This window comes from Bacillus rossius, chromosome 7 (genome assembly GCF_032445375.1).
Source record: "Bacillus rossius redtenbacheri isolate Brsri chromosome 7, Brsri_v3, whole genome shotgun sequence".
In the NCBI taxonomy this organism is placed as follows: Eukaryota; Metazoa; Arthropoda; class Insecta; order Phasmatodea; family Bacillidae; genus Bacillus; species Bacillus rossius.
In genome coordinates, this window is record NC_086335.1 from 19,559,990 (window position 1) to 19,566,973 (window position 6,984).

The following is a 6,984-nucleotide window of genomic DNA, read 5'->3' on the forward strand; positions in this document are numbered from 1 at the left end:
GTTGCTGGTCTCTAGTTTTATATGGTTTTTATTTCACGTATTTTTACGCCTTTTTTAATTAATGTTAATTTATCTGTAAATTCTTTTAATTATATTTGTTTCTGTTAATTAGTTATACGCCGTTTGGTAGCTATCGATTATGAGTTTAAGAACATCGATTGTGTTTCACGTAAATACCACTTGGCGAGCGCCCGGCGGTTGGCTGATGACGTCAGACATTCGGCTTGCCGGGGAGAAAAAATCAGCTGGGGCCGGGTGGAGAGTGTGCCGAGCGACCGTCGAGGACAGAGCCATGTGACGGCGCGGACTGGTGTGCCGGACGGCAACGGGCCACGAAGAGTATTGGGCTGGAGGCTCCACGCTGGGTGACAGGGCAATGGATTGCCCTGTGATACTGAACTTATCAAGGTAAAGAGAGGCCGCAATTTTGATTTTTACCCTCGTGGTGCTGCACTGGTTTTTGGCAAACCTAGTGAACTGTGTATTTTCCCATACTAAATTTTATTTGGACGGAACTTTTATTAGCCAGTTTGGTGAAGAGGCCCATTTGTTTCACCCGTTGTTCCAGTGTGGGATTTTTTAAAAAAGGTCGCCCGTTTGCCTGTAGTTGCAATAAAAGTATAAGTTTGGAAGAAACGAACATTTTGCAATTTGTTTTTGAGACTTTGTCATCGGAATTTGCATACGTAAAGTTGGCATTTAGCTAATATATCAGCTTGTGCAGTATTATTAAATGTATGCGATCGGTATTGGACTACATGCGCAGCCTGATGTTGGTTGGTGCGGCCATTCTACGTTTTTATAAAATCATTGGCAAGTTAATAAAGAAGTAAGACTTTGTTTGAAGTATATGATAAAAACTTCGGTGGTAACATAGTTATGTTACGTGAAGAGTTTTTGCTACATTTCCCTTAAAAAAAAAAATAAGATAATTTTTTTTTTGGTCATCGTTCACGCCTTTGTGAATTCGTACCTATGGCCCGGCGTGGCATTAGACTCTGGAGTTGGTGAGGAAGGTCAGGAAGCCAGCGCACGCCTAGGATATTAACTTTGTTTTTTTGGCAAGTCTTTAGCAACGAACATCTGAAGAAAGACTAAACCGTTGATTGAGAGTTTAAGAACTTTATTTAAATAATTTGTTTGTACTTCAGTATTATTTTTGTAGATTTTTTATATATTTGTATTGATTGTCTTGTTTGATTTTTGGTATTAGGGCAGTCAGTAAATTTTGATATTTTATAGTGGCCACGCCTCACGCCCTTATATATTTTTATACTTGTTGTTATCAGTATTTATATTTTTACGATTTTTTAAAGGTTATTGTTAGTATCGCAAAGGGGGATAAGATGCTGCCATTATTAACGTCAGCTTTTGTAACTAAGCTTGTATGGTTATGTATAGTAAAAATTATTTTTGCAAATTTCTATTTTTTAATAACATACGTCCAAAGTCTTGCCTCTTGTTTGTTTAATGGTTACTCTGCTATTATATCCTTTAATTTTTTTGGCCTGACCCCTGGGCAGTGGTGTGGGGAATTTATATTGTTTAGCTTTTTATGCCTGGTTTTAATATTTATTTTTTCCCTTCGCGCCCAGAGTGAGTCGGGGACGCAACCCCTCTTCCAATTAAGGAGGAAGAAGGGTTACACATGATACCTGCCGAGTTGGTAGAGGGCCACAACATGCCACTTCCCGGTGAGTGGGCCACTCACAGGGACTCGCACACGACAGGAGGGGTGAAGGAATGCAAACGATGTGAGAACATGCGACAGCATTAGAGGGCGCATGCAGAAGAAATCATACCTGTGATGACTGTGCATATGGGAGACAGGTTTTTGCATAGTGAACTGTTGGAGAAGTCCATACATAGTCCAAAAGAAGATATATAGTACCACCTACCTGGCATATTTTGATGGTTGCAAGGTTAAAAAGATCCACTGAGATAACTTATAGCTCGTCACATTGCCAGGGGACAGACTCCCAGAAATGCAGGAAGAGGGGAAATCACCATAAACCTGGTTCCACCAAGGAGACTTAACGAACTTCCAACCCTTGTGGCAGAAACAATCGGGAGTTCGAGCCCAGCTTCACCCAAGGACGAGCCAACATGAGTCGGAACAAACCCCCACACCGTCAATGCCACAGGCGAAACCAGCTCACCATCACGAGCATCTCCCAAGATGAGATAAAATCCGACGCGAACGACACACTAGAAGCATCACTACTCATGACTGAGCCTGAGGAAACCAACCCCTAGACATCCAAGACACCAACATAAGGTTCCTTGGGCCATCTGGCATCCCTCGGAGATGCTACCTTCAGGGTATGTGTGGACGAGCCTGGAGGCGATGGAGGTAGATACCGCACCGACAGTCACGACACTCATGTCACCTCGATTATGAAATGGGAAACCCCCGAAAAGACTTCTTGTATGAGGACACTCTAATGGACACCTCACCTGGTATTCCAGAGTGGGAAAGTAGGTCCTACCAGCTGCAAGTACCACCTTATACCACAGAGATCAGGACATCCATGCCCACAACCCAAAGGGAACAGCAGGGGATGGTACTATCAGGCATGCTTAACAAGTATATATTGATACCACTAGGGAAACATCCTGGCAGCCCCACCTGACATCGCTCATGGGGTGCACATCGTGGGACGACCTGGGAACAGAGTATGGGCCTTACTGGCTGCAGCTATTGCAGGCATCCACAGCTTTGATCTTTTGCTAGCTCTAAGGTTGCAACCATGCTGTGGGGGCCGATCACATGGTAAGACCTGACTTCTCTAGGGAGCAGCATTTGATGTCATACCTCCAGTAGCAGTAAAGCCAAGTCCCCATTGTCAGATCCAGCCCTCGCTGGCAGAATGCACCCTCACGCTCAGCCCACGCAAAATACGTGCAAACCAGTGCCCATATGCAAATAGCAAACCAGTGTCTTGTTTAATTACCCCTTATAATTTGCAATGACCAAACAATTGGGGAAGTACTTAATTAAATTAACTTCACCTCGATAATGCCCACAAGGGGAAAGTGTGACTTTAGATGTGTGTGAGGCATCATGTTTAATGAACATAAATTCCTTAGCGGCCTTGGAATTCAATTCTTACCATCATTTAAGAGTGCCACAAGACAGCCATATATTAACAGACAGTAGTAACAGCAACAACAAAGTCTCCAATTTGATTCACATTTACAAACTATTTACCTTAATATTAACTACAGGATTTCTGGGCCTATTGCATCTTATCGAAATAATTAATATGAGGGAATGGTAATATGTTGTATCTAAAATTACACCTTAATTTTTTTTTTGAAGGTTAGGTGATGCTGCCTCCTTCCTAAAACTATTTTTATATAACTCCCCACATGTCCCTGGGTCATTTTACGGTGCATGCTTAACTCAGCCATCCTAAAATTCACCTCGCCACATGACCACACATTACGAGGTTAATTACTTGCTACATTCTGCAAGTGCCACATGCAATCAAGTTTTTATACCCAGAATTCCACTTATTCCTAACTATTTCCCATTTAACTTTAAACATGTATGATTCCCAGTGAGCATATGTTATGCCATGACCATAAACAAAGCACAAGGCCAGACGCTGCGCATTGCGGGCATGGACCTTAATTTCAGTCGTTTATCGCACTGCCAGCTTTACATGGCTCTCTCTTGTGTTAGTGAAGCAAACAAGCTCTCTGTTAATGTACCCAATAATATTACTTCAAATGTTGTATACAAAGAAGCTTTTAAGTCAAAAATATATTCCATGCGTACGAAGTTGGAGGCACAATAGTTGCACAATAAATCTTGAGTTAAATAGAAATCAATCTTAATTCTGCTTGTTTTCTGCCAAACTCTAGACTACTGATAAAGCATATTTGTTTAGTCAATCTCATGTAGTATTCAAGTGCATAGGCAAACTGATTCAGGAAATTGGGTTAAGCAATAAGTACATACAAGTAAATGTTGGCGACAACTGTAAATCAGAGATGAAGAGACTGTTCAAATGGCTGCTGTAAAAGGAGCGGCTGAAGAGATGAAGACTTGGGGTGGCGTTTGTTAAGTGGTGCAGACAAGGGTGATCAAATAAAAGAGTTACTGTTAGACACCAATGACACATGTAAATAGCAGAAGTAATGTAATCATTACTAACATGGACAAATATCAATCATGTAATTGAGGGTTTTCGGTGTCTGTGATATCTAACGCATCATTCATGTACCAAGGGTCGTGGGTTTAAACTCAACACTCCGGCATGACTCAAATAATGACACTAAGTGCGTTATCAAGTTTTTCGCAACAACTATAATCTTGGAGATACTGCTGCCTTATACTGTATCAAACAAACAATTACATGAGTAAATCCACTTTAATTCCCCCTAACCAACATGAGGCAAGCTTTTGGTCAATCAACTAGAAGATGACAATAGCTCTATACCACTCCCTTAGTACCCATGTTACTCCTCTAGAATTTCAGGATTTACAATGACTGCAATTATTTCTGATTGATCTTTCTGAGCACTAGATCCCATTCATGAAGAGATTATATGAATGAGTCAAGCAGATGTCAAATTTGAGTGAACATTAGCCTATTCTATAACTTAGCAATTATGGCTTCAATACTACCATTTTTTTTTATTTGTGCAAAATGTTAACTTCAAATTAAAAACAAATTGAATTTAAAAATGGTATTAAACTGTAATCAATACAAATACCCCACCAAATCATTCAAATGCAAAGAAGGAAAAAAGGAATAAAAATAATTACCATTGACTTTTCTATTGAGTACCGTAAAACGGCGTGAACTGATACACTGGTTTGATGTGAGACAAAATACATTTATTTTTTATTTGTTTAATATGTCTTTACATAAATACAAATAAGTGAATATTGGTCACACTTATATTTTTTTAATCCTCATCATCCAAGCTATCGGCTGAGTGATTCAGCTGACATTTCCCACCCTTTTTATTGTCCAACATCATTACTTGGCTTTTGAGGTTTGAGAAAACATATTTTGAAGATCTGGAAACTTTATTTGCCAAAGTAGGTTCCAGTGCATTGATTGATCCGGACTTATGTAAATAGGTAAGCCATATATTTTGTTAATGTCTGATTATTGTTATTTTTATATTGAAAGCTACTAAAAAATATTTAATTTTTTAAACATTTCATGTCTGAACTGGGGTGAAGTGATACATGTATCAGTTCACCCTGTCAACTTAAAATTAATTAAAATGTCATTGCATTTATATTTTCAGGGCCAAATAAGATGCCTAGATATTACAAAAGGTCTCCAGGCACAAAACCAATCAAAGTTATTAGAATAGATTACTAAAACAAAACAGTTAACGAGGTCCAGAATGGGAATCTTACATACCGAGAGGCATCAGAAAAATATAAAATGTAAGAATTTGCATCAAAAACCAAAGGGATCGATGCAAATCCTGTAAAAGAGAGCATTAATGGCAGTGTGTTGTGCTTATTGAGAGAATTACAAGGCCAAGAACCTGTCGAAAAGACAAACTGCAAGTTGAAGCAGTCCAGAATGTTGGTGAGGATGAAGTGACATCAGGGAGGTCTGAAATTTCATCCAGTTGCAGTGATTAAAGTAGTAATGAAAACGAAGATGATCCTGATGCCAGCCATGTCTCTACTTCCAAGGAGGGGAATGAAGAAATGGAAACAAAACCAGCAAGTTCCATGTAACCAAATACTGTAGAGGGAGAATACAGGACAGCTCGCTCGTTTTCGCGAGAAACCGACGGTGCTGCGCTCTTGCGGCTCGGCGTGATGACTACCCCTAGCTGCCGCGACCACGGCCGCGCCATACGAAAACCTCAGAAACTAAACTGGCTGAAGTAAAAAGAGTAGAATTGAAAGGAATTATTATTAAATATATATTTTTTTAAATTCTATTCCCTTATAGAACGTAAAAATTTTCCCCAAGTCAAAATATTTCTTTTAGAAAAACATACTATCGTGAGTTGTAATATTTCCCACTTCCCGCTCTCATTGTTAACTAAATATGCCTTATTTCTTGGTTTGTTGATATTAGTGATTTTATGCTTTGTTTTATTCTTCTTATTTTCACGCAATTCCTTTTCAGATAATGTATTTCCTCGCAAAAGCATCGTTTACACCTTTTATAAAACAATTGATTATGACATTAAAATATTTGTTTTACGATGAATGTGGGAGAACCCGGAGTAAAGAAAACAAAAAAGCAAAAAAAGTCATGCACATGTAAATTGAATGGAATATCTAGCATAGCAGTGGTTATAAGGTATGATCGGGGAAAATAAACTTCTTGCTACCTATTTAGGTACAGCTAGATAAAATTTTACAAGAATATTCGTCTCTTGTATATTATTTGCCTTTTTCATTTACAATGGAAGTGAATCTTGAAAAACTTGTTCTAGCTCTGGTACCATTGTAATAATGCATTTATTTAAATATTATTTTAAAGTAACGAGGTATTAATACATATTTAATATTTATGGTAGTTTAAGATAGTGCAATTGTAAGTTCTAATTTAAGGATTATATTGTTAATTTACATTGTGTCAAACGCTATGTACTTCTACATATTTATGTCATACTGAAATTATGTATTTTTTCATCTCCCTTTAATTTTCAATATTATTTAAATGTCCATGTTATTTAATTTCATAATATCGTGCTCAAATCTCTGTTAACTGTACATATAATTATTATATACGTATTATACACTATATGAATAACTGTACTCATTATATTGCACATATTCATAAAAAAAACTTTTAACCAATAGGCTTTTGAACGATAGCAAATCAATAGTATTTAGTGGCTAAAAAATTTGGATAATTTAATTAATTCATTAGATAATTCCCTAAATGAACGATGATTAGCAATGTAATGCCTTGAAAATTTTTACTTCAATTTTCCTTGAAAATATGCTGTTCATTGTTAACTATTTTTTACATCGAAAGCAAC